General features: G+C 43.1%; 1 protein-coding gene across 6 annotated transcripts in view; it reads right to left on the bottom strand.

Annotated features, from left to right (window-relative positions):
- The window catches only part of RALYL (RALY RNA binding protein like), a 570,979-nt gene that overhangs the window by 512,828 nt on the left and 34,202 nt on the right, over nucleotides 1–23,949 (bottom strand). Inside the window, exon 1 of one of the 6 annotated variants that reach the window (XM_081111047.1) lies at nucleotides 15,988–16,143. The exons of the other annotated variants lie outside the window; for them this stretch is intronic. The gene's annotated coding sequence lies outside the window, so the exon portion shown is untranslated. Of the gene's footprint in view, nucleotides 1–15,987; nucleotides 16,144–23,949 lie in introns of those variants that run through there. 6 annotated transcript variants of the gene reach the window in all.

The raw sequence follows: 23,949 nt of genomic DNA, 5'->3' as shown, positions 1-23,949 counted from the left end.
GTCTCTTTCGTGTAAACCCTTTCCCACTGATAAGAGAAAGTCATCTTAAACTCTCCCTTTGAGGGGAGCCTGGTAATTTATGACAGCTCCACTGAGTTAACTTAACACCATAACATTCACCCGCTTCAAGTGCACAAGTCACGTTTAGCACATTTGTACAGCTGTGCAGCCATCATCACAATGGAATTTAAAAATACCTTCATCGCCCAAAGTGGCCTTGTGTTCTTTCACAGCCAAGCCCCACTCCCAGCCCAGCCCCGGGCAGCTCACATCTGCTTTCTGTCTCACCAGCGTTGCCTTTCCTAAACCTTCAGTATAAGTGAGATAATCTATGTGGTCTCTTCTAGCCGGCTGGCTTCTTTCACTTAGAATATTATTTTAGAGAGTCATTCATTCTATTTATTACTGGGTAGTATTCCATTATTTATGCAAAGAGGTGGAAAGCTATGTCCTCACAAAAACCTGCACGCAAATGTCTATAGTAGCTTTATTCCTAATTGCCAAAACTCAGAGGCAAACAGGACGATGTCTAGTAGGTGAGTGGATAAACAAACTGAGATCCCTCCAGACAATGGAACATCAATCAGCCTTGAAAAGAAGTGAGTTACCAAGCCAGGAAAAGACACGGAGGAAATGTAAATGGGTGTTACTAAGTAAGAGAAGCCAATCTGAAAACACTACCTGCTGGATGGTTCCAAGTGCAAGACATCTGGGAAAGGCAAAAGCGTGAGAGAGTAAACAGGTCCGCTTTGGTCAGGATGGGGGTGGTGCAGGAGGTGAATCAGCAGAGCACAGGGATTTTTTCTATCATATATATTTTATAATATACCTATTTATTTCTATATCTATATGTTTGAAAGCATAGTATTGAATCAAACACTCAGAGTTGATGACCATGGTTAAAATAGTAATTAAACTTGTTGGTACACATTGACTATATTGCTAATGTCACTTTGATATCACTCAGACATTACTCATCAGTGGGAACTATTCCTTAAACATAATGGCTCTATGTTCTTGCCATCGGCAACATGTGGCTTATGATTCCAGCAGAACTTAAATATCAGATGGTTACCGAAAGAACAGAAATTCAAAACAAACAGTCCTCATGCAGATCTCAGTTAAGAAAGGTATTTTATAAGACACAACCATTCAGCAGAGACTACAGGAAGCAGCGACCAGGGCTCCATTTGTATTCAGGTCAGGAGACCTGCAGCCAGTTGTCAATCACTCCCCCTAAGACCTCCACTGAATAATGCAGTGCTCACCAGAGCGTTCAGCCTGTCATGGCATAAGTGGCCACCAGGCCATAAATTTCAAATTAATTAGTTTTTAATGTATCTGTATTCACCAATATACTTCTAGTCTCACTACACAGTGCAGTCTCTCTTTCCCCTATCAAATATGTAATTCGTACAGTGTCAAAATAAGAGATCTTGCTTTCGAAGGATCTACAACATTTAGAAAAAAAAAATGAGTATAAAGTCATAGCAATGGCCTGGAAAGCAGCAAGGACAGCAGTTAATTACAGGTAAGTGCAAAGTGATTCCACATTACTGCCCAGTACTGGCTGCTTAGTACTCTTTCAGCCTCCCGGGTTATTATGGGCAGTAGCAAGGGTGTGCTCATGACTTTTTACCTGTCCTTAATTTAACGACAGAGGCCACCAGATTACAGGGTAACTTCCCAGCCTCTCTTCCCCTCCCTAGGAAACAATAGGCTCTGGGCCATAGAATAAAAGGGACGCTCAGTAAGTGTGAGATGGCCAGCACCCATCCAGCTTTTCCTCTGTGAAGAAGGTTACATCACGTGGCCGCCAGGGACACGAGAGATCAAACTGCGTGCACAGAGTGGACAAAACCAACGGATGGGCAGAAAGGAGGGCCCTGAGACGGCCTAGGCTCTGCATTGTTACTTCCTAGGGACACTGAGCATCATGCTAAGCTGCCATCATTGCAGTTTTCTTAATTTGCAAAGTGCATATTCCTATGGCTTAGTGAACCAAGTATAGAAAGGAAATAAATGACAAAGTCATATAACAAACTACCGAATGATGCATTTATCCTCTGTCTCCCTTAGTATGACTATTATTTTACTTTGCTGGATTTCATTTTACTTTTGGCCAAGTTTCCCCCAATTATTCCTCAAAAAAGCCTAGCATTTGAACCTGTACTTTATACATGGGGTTGCAGAGTGCCCCCTCCCCGACCAACTCCACATTACAGCACTGAGTCTTATTTTAAGACAGTTCATCTCCCCCAAACCAAATCCCATAACATTAGCAGTCAGCCTCTGTTCCCCTGGACACCAGGTACCTGGCACCCACTTACTACTTTATGGATTCTCCTGTTCAGAGTAGAGGCAGAAAATCAGTGGTTTGTATCCAGCTTCCTCCACTTATTATATTGTTTTCAAGGTTCATCCATGTTGCAGCATGTGGCACATGTCAGTACTTCATTCCTTTTTTATGGTAAATATTGAAATTTTATGCAGTAGAGCTCAAAGGATTTAAAATTATAGCTGAATATTGGGAAGGCATCTCAGGACAAGAATTAAAAGGGTCCCCAAACTCACTAATGAGGGGAAGTTTTTTTTTCTCTCTTCTGTGAAAGATGAGAAGACAAGACCATGATCATTTTCCTTTATCAAGACTGCCCGACGAGATCCTGCTGGCCTTTCCTGGAAGATTCCTGCAGGTCTGCTCCCAGTGAATAATGAGCCCATCTGATGCTCAGGGCCTCCGAGTAAGGCCCCGCATACTGACGAGGGAGCTGAGTGTCCCTCTGCCTCTTACACCAGTTGTGAGAACTGACATTTACCTACTGAGTTATAATTTGATTTCATCAGGAGCTCTCAATCTCTGTCTCAGAGACAGTAATGAAAAACAAAGGGTCAAAACACCCCTAGCTGGAGGGCTAGCCTGGCTCTCTGCCCCAGCTTTGATGTCTGGAACAGTGCTATCTTTCCAGATTCCCATTCTGAGGTTAAAGATAAAAGTGATATTGGAAAAATCCTAATATTTTCTGACAGTGCATTTGATAGGAAGGACAGGAATTCTAGTGCCTTTGTTCTCATCCTCTCGGAGCTCCGACGTTTCCTTTTCATTGTTATTAACAGAATGGGCACCATGTAGTCCAGAAGCAACGCATTTCCTAGTTTCAAATGCACTAGGTCTGAATAGCCAAGTGCACCAGGGAGCACACTGAAGGTGAAGGAACCAGACGAGCAAATGCACTGGCAACAAGCCAAGAGGTCTATTTAGGGGATTTGGACTGAGCCAAGTTGGATGGTGAAGATGATTTCTGTAGAAATATAATGGGACATGAGGTGTGATAAATGGAGATTGGAACTGGGCTGCCGAGTACCTTGAAAGCTATACTACTGGGGAGCCTAGAAATGTCAGGGAACCATGACAGTTTTGGCTCAGGAAGCAACAAGATCAAAGGGAGTTTAAAATATAATTGATGAGACCAGATGGAAAGGATGAGAGAAGGGAGGCTAAGGTAGCTGGCAAACCAAGATACGATCAGCCCAGGATCAGGACTGTAGGAAAAAGAAAGTGAAGAAAGGGCTGAAGATGAGAACTGGAACTATTTAGAGATGGAACGACAGTGTTGACAAAGGTGGACAGAAGGCTGGGAGGAGCAGAGTTAAGACAGGTTCACCAGGGAAAAGGTTGTTCCTATTAAAACCTATCATAGCGTTATCAGCTGCCTGACCCTTCAACTAACTAATAAAGCCACTGAGGTCCTCAAACATTAGACATCAGGAACTGACCTGGGACAAGCGGCCCACCATACATATGCTTTCTCAATGTGCTTTCATAAGTGAGGTCTTGAATCTTTGTTGCTTATTCTCCCATCTTTCGGTCTCTTCTCTTTCTCCCTTCCTTGGCCCAGATTCCCCCTTCTGAATTTTCCCCATTAAGCCATTCAAACTGGCTTTGCCAATGACTACTCACAGATAATGCCCATATTTCATGTCAGCCTTTTCAATGAAGAAGGCTCCCTTAAATGATCTAAAGGAAAAAGAGGTGCATTGCAAGACTATGTACTGGTTACACTGGGAACTAGATCTTGTAAGGGGCTCCTCCCTCCCCCACTATGTCTGGGGCCGAGAGGTCTCTGCTCTTCTCGCACACCCTCCTGACAAGCATCCCCGGGCAGCTCCTGGTTTCCTATTCTCCATGACGTCGTCTTGCACCTGCACCATCACGGACGTCAGCTCTGATCTCCATCCTGCTCCTTCTGTGAAGCTCATATCTCAAATGACAAACTTCCCGTGTTTATTGCCTAGTACAAAATCCAAAGAAAGACACTGAGAGAATTGAATTGGCCAAGTTCATTTCATGTCACTGTAGGACCAGAGTCTGTAAACCATTGGCTAGCCTGTAGGTTGGGTGCCTTCAGGTCAGGCCCTCACTTCTGTGCAAGAGATGCAAATAGAGATACGGTGGTTTGCCAAACCTCACCATCGCTGCGTTCAGAGTCTATGTTGCTGTAACAAACTCCCACACACTCACGGGCTGAGCAACACAAACGATCTTATGGTTCTGACTCTATCAGAAGTCTGACACAGGAATCATCAAGCCACAGTCAGGGTGTATGTGGCTACACTCTTTCCTGGCGGCTCTGGAGGACCATCCATTTCTTAGCTCCTTCAGGCTGATGGAATTTAGCTCCATGTGACTGCAGAACTGAGGTCCCTTTTCCTGGCTGTCAGCTGAGGACCGATTCAGCTTTTAGGGGCGCCCACAGTCCTTGCCTCGTGGCCCCTCCCTCCAACTTCAAAGCCAGTTACAGTGGGTCAAGTATCTCTTGTGGTTTGAATCCTTCCTCCTTTGTCCAGACATCTCTCTCTGACCATAGCCGAGAAATTATCTGCTTTAAGTACTCATGTGATTAATTTGGTCCTATGTGGAGAGTCTCGGACCACTTCCCCATTTCAAGGTCTCTATCCTTAAACACATCTACAAAGTTCCTGTTAGGCAACATTCACTGCTTCTGCAGATTAACACGTAGACAACTGTAGGGTGCCATTATTCTGCCTACCACAACCACCTGGATATCAAAGCCTACAGAGTAAGTTGTTTTCCATTAGAACGAGAAGGGGAGACTACAAAGGCAGGCTTTACAAACATGGAGTTCATGATGGCAGTTTTGTTTATGCCATCCTGCCCCCTCCCCCCAATCCAGAACCCATTCCTTTCTACCCTTTAAATTCAGCTGCAGTCCAATCTCCTTCAAAACCTTTTCCAAACTTGAACTCATCCTTTCTCAGAACACATGCCGCACTCATGCGCAATGTCAGCATTTCCCTCACATTTTTTAAGTTGATTCAGTCAGTTGCCCATGAATTCAACAATGCTTCTGAGATTTTATTACAGGAAATCCTGAAGGTATAAGAGCTATAAGAATAAATAGACACCATGCTGGCACCAAAGATTGCCTTGATTTCATGAGCACCATTTTGTCTTCTAGCCTCATGAAGGAAGCATCCCACCTTTGAAGCTTTGGCAGAATGCTAAACCACGGCACCATCATGTAATCTATAATAATAAAAGCATAATATGCTAATTAGACCAGATGACCTTCCGGACGAAGCCATGGCAGCAGGGGCCAAGGCAGAGGCAGCCACCTCAGTGGCAGGGGCCGAGCCCCTTGCACGAATTTCATGCATCGGGCCTCTAGCACATGAACAGCCAATGACTGAAGAACAACAACAAAAAAATAGTCTTCATTACCAAAGCGATATATTAATCTTTGATTGACAACCACAGACATTAAAAACAGTGATATAAATTGCCTTCAGAATGGAAGCATTGCCATTATTTACTACATAATTTTTATATACACATCATATCATTTTCAAAGTATCTTATCAGTTCATGATTACATAAAATTAATAAAATATCATTATTTCTTAATATTACAACTACAGTTCTTTGAGTCAATACATTTACTATTATCAATGGGAAGTTTTCTGTCAAAATAGTTCAAGAATGACTGATAATTGTTTTGTGGTTAAGAAGAATAAACTGAAAACTTAGAGGTAAATCAGTAGATGAGTTCTAGACATTTGAATATTAAAGATACACATTTAACACAGAAAGCCAATATTTAATTAAAGTTTGTAAAACCAGAATTTCACACCTTTTGTGCTTAACAGTAGCTCGTCTTTAAAGTAATTTCTAGTTTGTCAAAATACAGTTGGAAACACTAAGCTTTATTCAGTAGTGAGATATTTATTGCTGAAGAACTAAATAAAGGTAAGCATTCAAACTGATTTGACCACAACCCTAAGCTAAAGGCATATTTTATATTGTAGCCAACTATGTATAAATGTAGGAAATTGAGACAAAGCATTCAGCAAACATTCCTCTTTATTGTGTTCCTAGGTACTCTATTTTCTATGTAATCTCTTATACTCAAGTTCTATTCCACTCTTTTAAAAACGCTGAATTTAACCTAAAAATAAATTTGATGACCCATTAACAGAAAACCAATAGGTTGGAAAACTATTGTTCCTGAACATTCTACACAATTCACCTAAGGACTTAGAACTATTTTCTTTTTCTCTTTATCAATTAAAAAAATCTATCAAATATATAACTCACAGTAGTTATTTTACACAAGAAGGTAAAGCAATTTGTTAAATTATGCTTAAATGTATTATCTTTTATTAAAAATAGTTATAGAATTCAATATATTATAGTTTTATTTATAGAAATGCTCAAGAAACAGATTTAGACTCAGTTCAATATTTATCATTTCATGTCACCAGGAAAATAAATTGTAAACATTTTGATAAACACATTGGAAGGCAGCATCTTTTCAGTTTTGGTTTGTAAATACTCTTAGCTCCTAAGTAAACTGAAAATGTTATTTTGAGTCTCCAGTGTGAATCAGAATAAACATTCTCATGCATATTAAAGCCTCAATTTAAAAAGTTCACTATGTTTTTCCACTAATGAAAGAACACAGTTGCCAGAATGAAATGCTAAATCAGCAGACTAAGCTTGAAACACTGACATTAACAACTTCGACAAACAGAAAGCCTATCAAGAACCTCTGAACTGGAACCATGACTGTGCCCTCACTGGTGTCATGGAAATTTCTGTCAACAGAAAAGAACCTAGGCAGGCCAGTGTGGCCCAATGGTTGAGAGTTGACCTATGAACAGGAGGTCATGGTTTGATTCCCTATCAGGGCACACGCCCAGGTTGCAGACTCAATCCCCAGTAGGGGCATGCAGGAGGCAGCTGATCAATGATTCTCTCTCATCATTAATAGTTCTATCTCTCTCTCCCTCTCCCTTCCTCTCTGAAATCAATAAAAATGTTTAAAAAAAACAAAACAGAAAAGAACCGATTTTATTGCCATAAAAATATTCTAAGTATATTACTATGAAATACTGTAGAAGAATTTTTAAATATAGATTTGAGCTTAGTGAATGATGAGATAAAATTTATTCTGTCAACTTTTATGTATAAAGTATACTGCCAGACAATTAATTTTTAAACATTTACTAATTTTATTTATTAAAGTTGTGAAAAGATGAATTAATGCAATAAAATTTGAAAAAAACAATCTATATAACTTAAAATCCCTAAGATGGCTATTTTAATACCATGCTTAAATAAAACAATAAAACATGCTAAAAATAACATTTCCAAATATAAAGTGCCTATATAATTAATAAATCCATGTAGAATTAATAAAAAAAAAGTTGCCCAAATAACTTGGACTAAAATTATAGAGCCATATTTTCAGATTTCAAAATAGTATGTAGAGAAAACTGAACTTTTGTTATATATTGATCAATAGCTGGTTAATGGAAGCAAAGGTGACTCACAACTTTGCTGAGAAAACATAAACAATTCAGATATTTATTGAATTATTTGATTTAAAAAACTTTTAAAAAGTTAATTTAATTCCATCTCAATAAAATTCAGTAATCAATCAAAGGCTAAGTAATGGCCCGGCTGGTGTGGCCCAGTGATTGAGAGTCCATCTATGAACCAGGAGGTCATGGTTCCATTCCTGGTCAGGGGATACGCCTGGGTTGCGGATTCCATCTCCCGTAGGGGGCATGCAGGAGGCAGCCAATCAATGATTCTCTCTCATCATTGATGCTTCTCTCTCTCTCTCTCACTCTTCCACTCCTCTCCCTTCCTTTCTCTGAAAATCAGCAAAAACATATTAAAAATAAACAAAAACCTAAGTAATGCATTATAATGATAAATGACTCTTAGGAAACAATTTGCTGTAGTTACACAAAAGTTAGTGGGACTGATAACATTTAAACATAATTTAAGTATCCTAAGACAGCACAACAGTTAAATAATCAATACATGAATGATAGACATGTATGATTCCCCAATTATCATCTGCTATATTTCTGAAAATGTTTTATCACATTCCCAAATTATAAAAATAACTAAATAGATGGGAAAAGCATCATCATAAACAAGAGTCACTGGAATATTGGTTTACTCAAAGAAAGTCGGGATTGTTAGGGCTTTTACTCACTGTAGAAGCATCAGTCCCATGATTTTTAGGTGACTGTTTCTGTGGGCTTGACGCATGAGCCACGCAGTTCAGAGCCCATGTTCTCATTTCCCGGGTGGCCACTGGAAGAGGCTGCATACAGTGTGACCACCAGCCATGGCCACCAACCATCCCACTCGCCCTTTTAGGTACACTGTTTTTACCATCAAGAAGTGCAGCCATTTTTCCACCCCCTGTTTCTGAGCAGGCTTCAGAGTTGCTGATAATACTTGTGAAATGCTATTCCTGGACTTGAGAGTCAAGGCCGCTAGGACTTGCAGCTTCCCTCTCAGGCCCTGCCGACCACCCCGCAGGCCACATGGAGGTGTCCTCCAGACCACACAGAGCACCCCCTGCCCAACCGCCAGCTGGTGCAGCTTCCTGAGGGACCGCGCCCAGGACCAGCAGAGGGACAGTCAATAGACAGAATCATGAGAAAAAAGAGCTGCCATTGTGCTAAGCCACTGAGCTTTGAGGTGGCTTGTGACACAGGAATAGTAAGTGAAATGATCATTTACTTTCCTCCTGGACCTTACCCTCACTTCAGGAAATATCTGCCCTTCAGCACAGTCCTTCCTGTGGCATCTGCAGATGAGCAGCCCGGGTAGAACATAAACTAAAGTGCAATCTGGGAAGACTCTACCGCCAGCCTTCCCGGGGACTGCGCAGGAGCCAGTGTTGCTGCTAGCTCTGACCTCTGACCTGGCCCAGCCCTGCTCCCTGCGTGGGGTGCCGACATGGAAGGCGGAGTGTCTCTCCCATGCCCAGACCTTTGGAACACGTGGCATGTCATCCCCGCTCCCCTGTAGGCACGGGTTTATATTTCATACTTTTCTGTTTGTGTCCTGGCTGTTCAGAGCCACCAATAAATATGACCGTTAAAAGTGACCTGAAAAAGTAACAATGTTTGATCATTTTAAAAAATACTGAGTGTGTGAAGAGCATAAGCAGGAAAATCATATTGCTCCATGAATATCAGAATGACTATGAATCCACAATGTCCAATCAGATCAATTCAGACATTCTACCTAAAAAAAAAAAAATAAAATAATACTAAAGCAACTTGAGGACAATGGATTCTGTCTTGAAATTTAATGCTGACGGAGTCTCTGTCCAAGCCGCTCACATCGTCATGCCTCATTTCGCTGAACAATTAGAGTGAGAAAGCCTGCCCTACATTCACACGTGAAAGATGTTCAAATAAGTGAGGAAATATATAAAATACTTCTGAAGATTCCCCAAGAAGGCAGCTGAGGAGACGAAGAAAATGTAGGCAGAAGGTACAGGAGTTGGAGGGGCAGCCAGAGGCCAAGGCTAGCCTATGTCAAGATCATTCACTTTGTACTTGACCTACGTGGTAAAGCAGGCCCTTCCCTTTGCCCACAGCATAATTGTGAGTAATGAGCTTACAGAATCTGTGCTCTTGTCACTTCCGCCCTTTGGTCCCATTTCTGTCCTCCAGGCCAACACAGAGCACTCTATTCCGCCCCTAGTTCCATTCAGCACATAAGCATCTGGTCGGAAATTCAACTACGTCATGGGTTTCAGACATGAATAACACTTTAGGGACACGAGTCTGCCTCTCACATCCCTTGAGGGCGAGCAGACACGACACACATGTGAATAAGTTAATGCCCTCAATGTGCTGAAGCTAAGGATGGAGTCCAGACACAAGGAAAACACAAAAGAGGGAGTGGTTTGCACCGGGGACAGCAGGCAGGTCCTCCCCAGCAAGGTGCTTCTAGAACTGAGTCTTGAAAGACTATGATGGGAACTCGTTTGTGGGGAACATAAACAGTAACAATTTTCAGTTATTTGCAGGTAGCTATCAAGCTCCTGGGATCCCCTTGGAGAACTTCGCTTACACGGTGTCTGCATAAGTTTACAGAAGCTGCAGATCCATCACCACCCAGGGTCATTTTTCTGGATGTTTCAGATTGAAGAAGAAAGAGGGGGGCAGAAACAATAAGTCTCGGCCCAGGCACGGACTGGACAGGCTGTCTTTCCTGAGACACATGAACTGCAGCCTGTTTATCCGAGTGGGAGAGATCGGGTCGAGTGGCAGAAGGAAGTGGGCGCATGTGTACGAAACAACACCTTACCCAGCTTCGCTAGCCCTTCCTGCCAGGTGGCACTCACTGTTTCAGCTACACATACAGTTCAATATTTATTCCTCTAAATTTTCATTTGTTTTCAATGACTCTAGGCAAATGAAAATAACTTTTATTTATTTATTTATTTATTTATTTATTTATTTATTTTACTTTTTTTTTATCCAGGACATTCATTATGCCACTTGTTCTGATGATTTCTGAAATCCTGACAAACCCACCCCTGTCTATGTGCTCATCTAAATCACTGATTTAAAAAGCAGCACAAAGAGGCCCTGAGCACACCCACCACCACGATGCTCCACTTGCTGAGCATCTGGGAACCACCTCCGTGCATGGGGCCACCTCAGCTCCTGACTTCAAGCGCCAGATAAGCGGATGATCCTCAAATCCAGTCCAGAGTCTCTATTTCTCCACTGAGGCCAGGACTGTGTGTCTGGTTACCTTCCAGGACTTTTGCACAGATACCCAAAAGGGCTCTACACTCAATGTCCCAACACATCTGTCCTCTCAACCTGCTTGTCTGCCATTTCTACCCACCTTATTCAAAGGCAGCGTCTTCCTAAGAGTTTCACCTGGAAATGACCACTCATTAAAATTTCTCTTTTCACAAAATATGGTGGCCCCCAGATAATAAATGGGTTAAAAATACTCATGAACCTGTATCCTTAGCAAATATTTCTATTTTGAGGCTTGACTGGGAATATCAAGCCAATGCAAATTCAGGAAACACAGCCATTCAAGAAAGCTATGGGACCAGACAGAAAAGATGCCTGGGGACGAGGTGACTCCACAGCTCTGCCCTACAGTCGTTCCTAGCCCGCCAGCCACGGCCCACAGACCAGGCGCGATGTTCCTTCTGACCCGGGACCGGAAGGGATATGTCAGTATCACCAAGATGATGATGATGAAAACCAACCACAGAAGACCTGCCTGTGGTGAACCTGCAGCATTGTACAGCTGCTCTTGGCATTACAGTCCCGTTAAATAATCAAGTGGGTCTCTATTTCTTGCCAGTGTCATTGCTCTAAGGATGACCCTTCATCTCCATGCAGAGTCTCTGGTAACTGGCATTTAAGGAGGGAAGAGCCGTGAAGGCCTGCATACATTTTCCTCCATAATCCTGACATGCAATCATCTTCGACCCAGTGCTCCATGAAGGGACTCAGGCTGAACGTGGGCTCCTCATCGCACCTGGACGTGTCCCAGCACTGCCTTTCCTGGCCCGGGTGTCTACCCACTCTTTCCCCAAGCGAGTGTTCCTTATATTATCAAGAATGAATTTTGTTGTTATTATAAAAAACAAACACAAAACAACAACAACAAAAAAACTCTTTTTACAATCTCCATCTCCCAGAACTTTATATGCAGAGTGAAACGCCATTTAGCGAACACCTACTGTGTTCAGACACTATCTCACTTAAGCCTCAGAGAATCATACCAAGTGGAGTATTAGACAGTACAGAAGAAAGTGGCTTCCGGTTAGCTCAGGAGCAGCAGCCACGCTCAATGTCTAGGCTTAGGCCCTGTCCGACGGGGCACATTAAGCTCTTTACATTTCAGACCCTAATTTAGAAAGCGGGGATGCCTGCCAGCCCATGTCCTACCTGGAGCTGTCTAAGGATTTACAAAAGTGGTTCGCTTCAGGCCCTGAGCATAAGAACAGTGAACTGAGACGCACGCAGGGTGAATTGCTTGTTGAAGTTACACGATGCGCAGCATGTCCCTGATTCAGATCATTTTTGTTGTCCAAGTCCCGTTCGTTTTCTCCACCCTGGTTTCCTGGGGACCCCGTTCTTTAAGGATGCAGACAAGAGGGGCCCGTGGAGCAGATGACTGCCGGCCCTCTGGCCCGCAGCGCGGCCTTCGGAGGGTTTTGTGTCAGAGAATGTCCTTTAACACAGTCCTCCGCGTGTCTCGCAGCAAGCCTCCCCAGCCCTTCCACGTAAGAACATGCCCTGAGTTAAGGAAGGTGTGTGTGTCTCAAAACACAGGTTTTTGCTGGCAAAAAAAAAAAAAAAAACTTTTCAGAAAAAAGAAATGTTCTGCTCCGTGGAAGAACATGTGCTCAGAGGAAACGCTGCACCTGCACGTGCCCGCGACTCCTCTCCTGCCTGGAGCCCCGGAGCACTGTGCTAAGGGAGAAACTAGGACGGAAACATGGAGTCCTGAGACAGCTGACAGGTGGGGGCGAGGAGCCGCCACACGTTCGTCCCCCTCCCCACTCAGGGCTCCTCACCCCTCACCCTCGCAGCTCTGGCCTCCTAGGGGCCTGCAGCGAATTGGAGCGAATTGCTTCTTGCCACGACACTGGGTATTTCACAAGAGTCAATCTATGACTTTCAAAACATTAAAAGTTGAAACCTTACTCATATGATAATAATTTTGTTAAGTGGTATCCTTATCTATGTGCCTGGTTGCAAAAGGAGGGAAACTTCTAATTGAGTCTACAGTGAAATTATGGACAATATTGTGTACCATTTCCATAAATTGATTTTGAAAAATTTAAATGAAATTTCTGAGGGGAACACTCCATAAGTGCCTTTCAGCACATACCAAGCCATTTCAGATGTGCGGTTATGATTATATAATTATTACTTCATTTCCCTCAAACATTTTATTGAGTGTTTGCCATTAGGTGATAGTCTATAGATAGAAATATGAATAATGGGAAATTTCTCTATTAAAAAGGTCAGGTGATTTAAAAACAAAAAAAAAAGTCAAATTCCTAAGTCTCCATTTCAAACCCTCCACCAATCTATCCTAACAGAACTTTCCAGAATAACTTGCACTGACCTCCACGGATGACCGAAAGCGGCCGTTAAACCCAGCTGCTTGAGTTTTCACATGCTCCCTGACCTTGCCCACACCAGGTGTTTATCTGGAGCTTTTGATATGCTTCTCCCAATGCTGGCTACCTAAATTCAACATATCTTTTAAAATTATCTCAAATAATTGTACCATGGTCCCCACCAACCAGAAGTCATCTCTTTTCCCAGCCCTTTTAAATCACTTGCATGACACCCAGGCTTTGCAGTCTAGGCATCTGGGTCTGGCAACTGGCACTCTAAAGACACTTCTGGAAAGACAGTATCGGAAGTTTCATGTCCCACACATTCCGGTGCAGTGCCTTACACATACAGGAAGGTTATTAAGTATGTTTTTAAGTTTTAGAAATACAAGCACGCAGCATTTCCTGATGCAAAACTGACATACCTCCACTTCTTGTTTCATTCAACACAGTCTTCAGAATTCCCAGAATGCACTGACCCCCGACCACACAGGTTTGAAAAATGAGGGTTCAGTTACACTTGAATTTTGTCTTTAAATATATTTTATTGATTTTTTTTTTTACAGAGAGGAAGGGAGATGGATAGAGAGTTAGAAATATCAATGAGAGAGAAACCAATCAGCTGCCTCATGCACACCCCCTACTAGGGATGTGCCCACAACCAAGGTGCATGCCCTTGACCAGAGTCGAACCTGGGACTCTTCAGTCCGCAGGTCGACACTCTATCCATTGAGCCAAACCGGTTAGGGCTACACTTTGATTTTTTTTCAGCAAATCATTTGGCCATTTATAGGCCTGGGTTTTTCATACACAGATTCAACCAACCACAGGTCAAGAACAGTGTTTTCATCCCAACTACAGATTCCCAGCCACAGATTTGCAAAAGCTGATTGAAAATACTGTTTTCCATGGAGGCTGGTTGACTCCCCGGATGCTGAGGGCTGGCAAGAGTTAAGTTTTGGGGGAGTCAAAGTTATACTCAAAGCCCTCACCAGGTAGCTCAGTACGTTAGAGTGTCATCTGGATATACCATACCAAGGTTGTGGGTTCAATCCCCAGCCAGGGAGCATACAAGAATCAACCAATGAATGCATAACTATGTAGAACAAGTCTCTCTATCTTCCTCTCTCTCTCTCTTTCTAAAAAATCATTTTTTTTAAAAGTTATATGGAGAATCTCAACTGTGCCGGGCTCACCCTCTAACCCCTCTCCCTACATTGTTCAAGAGTCACCTGTACTGATATTCTAGAACTCAGATTACAATTTCAAAAGCCAACAGTAGGTGGAGCCCTAGGAAGGACACAGGCTAGGCCCAGATCAAGGAGGATGTAGCAGTCCGCCCCACTTGCATGTCCCAGCTTTCAAGGCACAAGGGCTTCGCTCATCTCAGGGCCTGGGGACCCCACGGGCTGTTCCAGGACAGCTCATTGAAAAGGCTGTCGTAGTCAGAGTTCCCCAAGGAAACAGAACCAGTATATATATATATATATATATATATATATATATATATCCTCATATATGTGTATACGTAGGGGACTGACTACAGGAATTGGCTCATGGAGGCCTGGAAGGCCCACAATCTGCCATCTGCAAGCTGGAGACACAGAAAGCTATGGGTGCGATTCCGTCCAAGTCCACAGGCCTGAGAACCAGGCAACACTGCTGTCCAAGGCCAGGAGAAAGCACATGGCCTGGCGCCAAGGGAGAGGTGAACTTGGCCCTTCCTCTGAGTTTTTGTTCTTTCACATTCTCCACAGATGGGTGGCGCCTACCCACACTGGGAGGCCCGTCTGCTTTACCCAGTTCACCAACCCAAGTGCTGGGCTCTTCCAGAAACACCCTCCCGACACCCGGAAACAAGCTCTCCTCGCCCACTTGGCGTCACTCAGCCCAGTCAGGCGGACAGGTAGCACCCCTGCCAGAGGCCCAGCTTCTCTCACCCCACTGGCCCTTCTCTGATGCATCACTGGAAGGCAGGCTGGCAAGCAGCAGGCAACCTGAACTCATCTGTTAATTTTATTTCTTTAAAAGAAATAAAAAACCAGTTCATTGCTTTCCAAATAAAAAACAACAGAAGATAAATGGAGGTAAAAGGAGCACACTCCCTTGGAGTAACAGAATCTTTGGAAAGTTTGGAATCGTATGTTTGTTAAAAGGTGGCATAGGTTGCAAATAAATTGACCAACCACTCCAGTTTGTTAGGAATCCTGTATGCCCCCAGGACATGAGACTTCCATTGCTCAAACTGGCAGGATTCTGGGTAAATCTGGATGACTTGGTCTCCTTAGTTACGAAAGAATGAGCAATAATATTTCATCCATTCAGTGGTATCAATTTCTCAAATGACACTGCGGGTTGGGCTGACCCGGGGGAGCAATACTGTGCTGCATTTTGGAACTGGGACACGCTTCTCTGTGTCAGTGACAGAGAGGAAGAGACGCTGCTTTACATTACCAGGAATACATTCCGCTTTACCTGGCCTAACAGCAGCCGAGAGACTCCCCAGTTCATCCTCGGGCCCCGGGCAGCAGCCTACCTACGCGGAGTTCCTTTGAATTCTTCTTTCAGATTCCACGTTTGAGAGAGGGATCAGATGCTAGTTTTCTTCCTCTGTCTTTGCTCGTTTCACTGAGTGTGATGTTGTTGCAAATGGCAGGACTCCCTTCTCGTGGCTGAATAATATCCCTTTGTGCATACATGTCACATCCTCTTTACCCACGGCGCTGTGGATGCACAGGCTGTTTCCATAACTGGGCTGCAGGGACCATGGGTGCAGACACCTCTCTGAGCTAGTGACTCATCTTCTTTGGATATATACTCAGAAGTGGATGGCTGGATCCTATAGCACTTCTTCTATTTTTAACTTTTTGAGGAACCTCTATATTGTTTCCAATGTGGCTGTACCAATTTGCATTCCCACCAACAGGGACGAGAGCAGACTCATCATTTAAATGTGACCTGCTTCCGTTTTCACACTTCCATAAATACACGCGTCTCTCCATTTTAATTAAGGGCTGTGCTGAAACAAGCAGGCACGGGGGAAGCTCCTGCAACGTGACCTGGAGCCTGCTGGCCCTTCGCGTTTCTCAAGGGGAACTCTTTCAAAGGTGCTCCTTTTAGAACGTTAAGACTGTACTTAATATCAGAGAATTAGGAGCAGAGGGCTTTATAAAAACCACCCGACAGCCTGAAAGCTGAGCCCAGAGGAAGAGGGAGCCAGCTCCACAGCCTGCCTCAGAGGGTCACTTTCTAACAGCTCAGGGTGGGAGTGGACATGGGGCTGCCTGGCCCTTTGCTTTCTCTCATTAAGACGTGTTTACCTTGAACTTGCTTTTAGTAAAAGTCTCTAAAAAAGTACATGACAGACTCTATTTGGAAAATCACCTTTCACAGGAAGGAAAACCAGGTATGACCACAGTATTAGATTCTGTGTATGATTTTTTTTCAAGCAATTCAGCAGTAGGTGTATGTTACTTGTTCCCATTTTTTCAAAGCACAATCCATACAGCTCTGTTTCTTTCTTGCAATTTCCTGTAATTAATATACTAAGCAAAGTTTTGTCTATAGCAATATCAAAAAGCACTATTTCTCTGAGCTAATAGAAAAAGACATTTAAAACTGGAACTTAACATCTCCACACTAAATTTGCATATAAATTAAACCGGAATGTGTGTGAAACACGCAGATAGGACTCCCTGAAGTTCTGCTCAGTACCAACTGCTCAGATGCTTCTCTGAATTTGGGATCCAATAAGAAATTATTTTTTAATTCCAGAAGAAGATGTTAAGTGCTATTTGTCATAATATTAAATTTTTTTGTGTGCTAGAAAGCCTGTTTCCCTAAAATTAAAGTGTGTGTGTGTGTGTGTGTATACACACACATATACACATACATACACATATATACATATATTCACATACTAGAGGCCCGGTGCATGAATTTGAGCATGGGTGGGGTCCCTCGGCCTGGCCAGCAATCAAGGCCTATTGCAGGACCGGCCTGGGGGAGGGACCTGCATGAGGTTGGCTGGTCTGCCTGGGGGATGGAGCATGGGAGGTTGGATGTGGGAGAGCACTGACCACCAAGGGGCAGCTCCTGCGTTGAGTACCTGGCCCCTGGTGGTCAGTGCACATAATAGCGACTGGTTGACCAATCATTCTGGTCATTCTGGTCATTCTGTCATAACAGTTGCTTAGGCTTTTATATATATGGACTAGAGCCCCAGCATGCAAAATCGCGAGAGACCCAGACGGTGGGAGCCCAGGCCACGCTGCAAGGAGCCGCGGAACCCCAGGCTGTGCCATGGGGAGCCACGGGCCCTGCCTCCACAGGCCTTTTATAATATAGGACATCTGTGTGTGTGTATATATATATATATATATATATATATATATATATATGCTGTTTTTCCTTTTTATATTATCATAGCTGTTTAGTGAAGCAATACATTAGACTTTGTAATCAACTAATTTAAAATAAAAGTAAAATCAGAAGTCCTGGACTAATGTTTTTATAAAATGTTGGATTAGTTGCCAAACATTTTCCCTACTGTAAAAAAATTAGCTTTTTAGCCCTGACCGGTTTGGCTCAATGGATAGAGCGTCGGCCTGCGGACTGAAAGGTCCCAGGTTCGATTCCGGTCAAGGGCATGTACCTGAGTTGTGGGCACATCCCCGGTAGGAGATGTGCAGGAGGCAGCTGATCGATGTTTCTCTCTCATCGATGTTTCTAACTCTCTATCTCTCTCCCTTCCTCTCTGTGAAAAATCAATAAAATATATTTAAAAAAAAAAGAAATCAATAAAATATACTTTTTAAAAAAATTAGCTTTTTATATTTTTCTGTTACTGTATCATTAATAGATCAACTATGCATATATAAATGAAGAAAAAACTTTGAACTATAAAATAATAATAAATTAATACAGGTGTGATTTTTCATATTTTCTCTCTGGGAAATTATTTTTAAGATTCAGAATCTTCCAAGTGTCCTATAGCCGAGTGGACAAGGCATCCCCTGAGCAGACTGAGGGAGGAATAGTGCTACGTGTGCGCCTCACTGACGACCAGTAGTGTTATTAAGAGAACTGTGATTTACTAATTCAGGAGCCTGAAGCACAGAAGGTGCTTATACTTTGGAAGAGCTTATACTTGACAAAGAGCTTTCATGAAATAGAAAATGCACAGAAGGACTGTTTCTACGTGACAGTCCCTTTTCACAGTTACAAGTGACAGCGACGGAGGACGGCCGGTCCCCTTTCCTTTCCGTGCGTCACTGACATAACCAGGCAGATGGCTCCTGTTCTCCCTGCAGCAGAGAGCGCTGTGAGCAGGTGGCGGGGTTCCCTCCTTACACATGTTTTATTACAGGCTCTTGAAAAAAATTTTTTAAATCCTTTCCAAAAATAATTATAGAATAGCATTTAGGATAACCAAACTAAAGAGAAAATTTATTTAATAATCTGCTAATAATTAAAGGCTGAACTCTATTGTGTATTACACTTTTCCAGGTTTTGGCCAAGAACTTTATACAAATTAGCTCATTAAGTCATTGCACAGAGTTGCAGAAAGAAAGCTCATGCAGACCTAACCCTCTGACCTGCGAAAGAATGCCCAGTTCGTATGCTAACCTTGAGAAAAACGCAGTAATATGCTGGGAAACTTGGTACCAGTTCCACACACCTATGGCGCTTTACATAAATCCTAGACCAGCCAAAAGGGTGTGAGTGTCAAGAAGAATGGCAGTCAACATGGAGAGAGACCTAGTGGCAGGCTGATGCGGGCACACCTGAGCTACTGAAGGCAGGGGCACCTGCTCCTCTTTGGGGACAAGGGAGGACGTCTCCCTCATGTACAACCTTACCACCCAAAGCGGTCTTGTAAACTTCCTAAATTAAAGACACTTGCATGTTTTGCCTGCAGTGTCTTTCCACAAATTACCATCACCACACTGACAACCTCACAAACCCTACACACAGGGACTTTTGTGGAGCTATTTTACAGGTGAGGGTCCTGAGGGCCAGACTCGCCCAAGCTCCTGCAGCTGGGAAGGGGCACAGCCTTACTCACGTGCTTTCCACCACCACATTCCTGAGGCCACACTCACTGGCCACAGTGAGGAAATAACCCTGCTGGGGGAGCAGCATTTTTTTGAAGAATTGGTCAGTTCTCCCACCCAGTGGTGTTGGAAAACACCCACCCATCACCCCCTTCTCCAACCGTGCCACCAGGGCTGTGGCAAAAGTCGCCTGGACATTCATCCCCATGTGCATCCACTCACCACCCTCAGGTCTCCAAGCAGAAGCCAAGTTTGCACCCAGGTCTCCATCCTGCCCGTGATCGCTGCAATGCTTGCAACCCCATGAAAAGATGGAGACTTCCTGAGCCCTGGTTCCTGGGCTGTGATGAGCACACCACATGCGCAGCATCCACAAGGACCACTACATGCCCCCCACGGGTCTTCAGGACAAGAGTGACCATGTGAACTTGAGGATCATGCTCCTGCAGCTTTACTCATGTGGCAATGAACCACGTGCCCGCCTGTGGCATTCCCTCCTTCATCCTGAAGAATTAATGTTCCTGGGTGTTCTCTGCAGACACTCACGTCTTTGTAGCAGTGTTCCACTTAGTAGGGGCTCAATAAAGATGTTCATGGGAATTGAGCGTAGCCAGAGGCCAGGACTTTTGATAGTCTAGGTTTCAGGAAGTCAGGGGGCAAAATCAGCAATACCACAACTGGCACTCATTACCGGAACCGCGTCCAGCACGGCAAGGGGTGAACCTAAGGAGGGGCAGTGAAGGATTAAAGAAAACAGACAAGAGAATATAGCTGGGGCCAGGTGAGACACTGTTCTCAGATGGAGAGACAGTGACACAGCCTGCAAGCGGAGTCTTTATTTTATAGTCAGACCCCATGAGGCAAAGCAAGGGCGTGGTCAAGATGTTTAAAATATTCTCGCGAGTTTCAAATCTAATTACATCTACCTGAGAAGCATTGTTTTGGCAGCACTGGCTGCACATCCCGCAGCCTACATCACTCAGCCACCTGGGACCACCAGTTTGGACCATGAAGTCAAGCTTACAACCATAGCCTGTGGCTATAATTGTGCTGGGAGAGCTTTCCCCTCCAAGATGGGACCTGCACGCGGCTTTGCCACGAGAGGGCCATGCCCTGTCTGAGGCTTGAACCTGTCCAAATGCTATAGCCGCTCTCCACAATTACCAATTGGGAGGACAGCCTCACAGCAGACCTGAGCTATACAGAATTCCAGAAAGCACAATTTTCTGGAAAATCCAAATTTCATATTACTTAGCTTTTAAAGAAATATAACTAATTAAAAACAAAACTGTTATATAATTGCATATTTTTGTAAGTTAGCTAAAATCATAGACCCGGTAAAATTTTTTCATTATTCATTTGTCTCAGTTCTAGTTTAGAAATTGTATAACTTTAAATCAGTATGCCTGCAATTATATCAACAAACACTGATCAATAATTTTCAAAAACTTAGTCATCATTGCTAGCAATTCTTCAACAATGAATTAAAATTTTGGCTTCCTATTATTCATCTTTCACTTTTTGTATGTAAAATTCATTTTGAGGAGAAAGTACCAAATAAAATACAGTATTTGGCACAGGCACCAAAGCCAGATGCCTTGGTGTGAACCTTGGAAGCTACTAGCTGAACGATCGTGAGCAAGTTAACTCATTGCACCTTGCTTTCCTCATCTGCAGAATGAGAACAATAATTACGATGTGGAACTGCCAGGAGGACTCGGTGAGCTAACCCATGTGAAGGCTCTGAGCGGTGCCAGGCAAATTATGAGCAGTTTTTATTAACCGAATAAAGTTTTCTCCAGAATCATATTCTGCTTTGATTACAACATAGTTGCTCTTCAGATGGAATCAGAACATGTCCCGGTGGTTCAATCCAAGAAGGGGCTCAATTCTAGTTATCAAAGCATCTGAGTCTGTTTATGTGGTCACTAATAAAGTATCAGCCTTATAAAAACTCATTTGGAAGAGTTTGTCCTGCTCTCTATCATGAAAACATCTTAAATTTTGGACAAACACCTTCCTGTTAACTTGGAACTGTCAGACCGTACCACAGGGAAAAACCCGAGATACATGAGGCTCCAGGCAGCCTTGCCACGCCAACCCGTCCCCAAGCACCTGGAACAGCGGAGCTGCTACCTATGACAGGACAGGACACCTGGTGTCTGACCCACAGAGACGCCTTTTCCACCTGGACAGCCGGGCACAGTCCCAGGTCGCAGGCGAGCCTCTGATTCTGAGCCATGCTTCTAACAGGAAGCACGATGCCCGCTGCAGGTTGTCCTGGAAATGGTCCGTGCGGAATGGAGAACAGTGATCACAGACCCCGCATGCGCAGGTGGAGTCCCCGGCTGCCACGGTGCCTCCTGCCTTCCGGCGGCTGTCACTCTGCACCCCCTTAGACACCATCGCTGCCGCTCAAGGTCTCCACTCTCCAGTCCCCCTGCCGACTGTGCTTGGTCAACACCCCCTCTGGTCTTCTCACTGGGCCACCGTGCATTTCAGGACATACAGAAAGAAAAGTCCTTCTCTCTTAAAACGTGAGTCTTTCTGCATCAGATGAGCAGAAGCTGGTTGACAGGCCATGGAGCCAACATCACTGCACCTAGGATGCACGTGGCATCCACCATGAGAGGTTCTGGAAACAGAGATATAAATACCAAAGAACAAACTCCCCTCCCCTGTAACCTTCGGGGAGAAAAAAAAATACAAGCAGCCCTAACCGGTTTGGCTCAGTGGATACAGTGTCGGCCTGCAGGCTGAAGGGTCCCAGGTTCGAGTCTGGCCAAGGGCATGTACCTTGGTTGCAGGCACATCCCCAGTAGGGGGTGTGCAAGAGGCAGCTGATCGATTTTTCTCTCTCATTGATGTTTCTAACTCTCTATCCCTCTCCCTTACTCTCTGTAAAAAAATCAATAAAATATATTAAAAAAATACATGCACACATACACACTGACACACATGTAAACACCACGTTGTGAGAACATTTGCAACAAGATAGTTTGCCAGGTAATATGCAGATAACCTATTTCCTTATTTTTCACTCACTACTGAATGTCAGACTATCTGAGAAAAAATCTGCCTCCGTTTTTGATAATAGATCATTATTGTTTTATGAAGGAGAAAGGGCAGATTATTCAAATTATTTTCATATCACTAACTGATGTACAAGCAATTTCAGATTAACATTATAATTAAGGTCTTCCTGCAGGTTCATATTGTAATGGGGATTTTCCACTTATATTTTTTGAAGAAAATGTAAGTCTTTTTTCTAAGATTATGTTACTTTTTCTTATATTACCTGAATTTATAAACTCGTATTTCATATCCTCCAGTTTTTTGTCTACTCATTTTTTGATTTTTAAATTTCTGATTTTAAATGACCTTCCACATATGCATACACTTATTTAATAACACTTATTTAATGTTACAGTTTCTTCTGCTTGGTGGATGGCATTTGGGAAGTATATCCATCAGATAGAATATTCTCAATTTTTGTTCATAGTGATGTAGTTTGGATCCTGTCTGTTATCTATTCATTTCAAATTATTTTGAGATTTTGTGCATTGACAAGGAAATTATTCTATCCAAGAGAGAAGGGTTTGATTTTTTTGTCATTGTTATTGGTCAAGACTACCTTCTTCTTTGGTAAAATAAAGCATATTTTAAAAATTAACTATTAGGCAGACAGGAGATGATGCTCTTTCCTCTCTACATTGCCTTAATTTCTACAATGTGTTCCCTTCCTTCCCTTCACTCTCAGCCTATGAGGAACAGCTCCCTTTTCCTACTCCCCAAGGGCAGTGCATGCCTAAGAAGTCACTCTCCTTCTGAGTTCCTGCAAGGCCCTTCATATGATTCTCTCACAGCCACAGCTGTGGTCCACCAGGGAAAATGGGGCACTCGAGGAGGAATACTCATTAACAAGTTGATAAAATGGCAACACTAAAAAGATAAACACCAAACTATAAATATCAAAGTTATTATCTTGTGATAGTTTAAGTGTAACTGTTAGCCTCAGAGAAGAGAAAAACAACTAAATGAATCCCTGTTAAAGGGCAGAGGTAGGATGGGCATCCAAGGAGAGAGGGAGAAGGGAAGAAGAAGGATTATTTTTGACTTCAAAGTCATATGCTGGGAGAGGGACACTGGTATGGGCCCCTAGGTCTAAAGCAGTTCAGTTCCCTTAAGCCAATTTGTCTAAATAACTTCTCCTGCATTTAAAACCTTTATATTGACAAAAAAAATGCCTCACAAAATAAAACTGCATTATACAATTAAATAAAAATCAATGTTTAAGAATGCCAACATCGAATGAAAATTTCCCAAAATGTTCAAAATAGAGAAATGGAAAAACTCAAGTAGAACAAAATAAAAGTCTCTAATATTGCTAAAATGTTTAAAATTTAGTAAATAACAACAAAATATGGTCATATGTCCCTTTA

The sequence above is a fragment of the Myotis nattereri genome (genome assembly GCF_964212035.1).
Source record: "Myotis nattereri genome assembly, chromosome: 17".
Lineage (NCBI taxonomy): Eukaryota > Metazoa > Chordata > Mammalia > Chiroptera > Vespertilionidae > Myotis > Myotis nattereri.
Note: the sequence above shows the minus strand (reverse complement) of the source record. Positions and strands in the feature narration are given on the sequence as shown.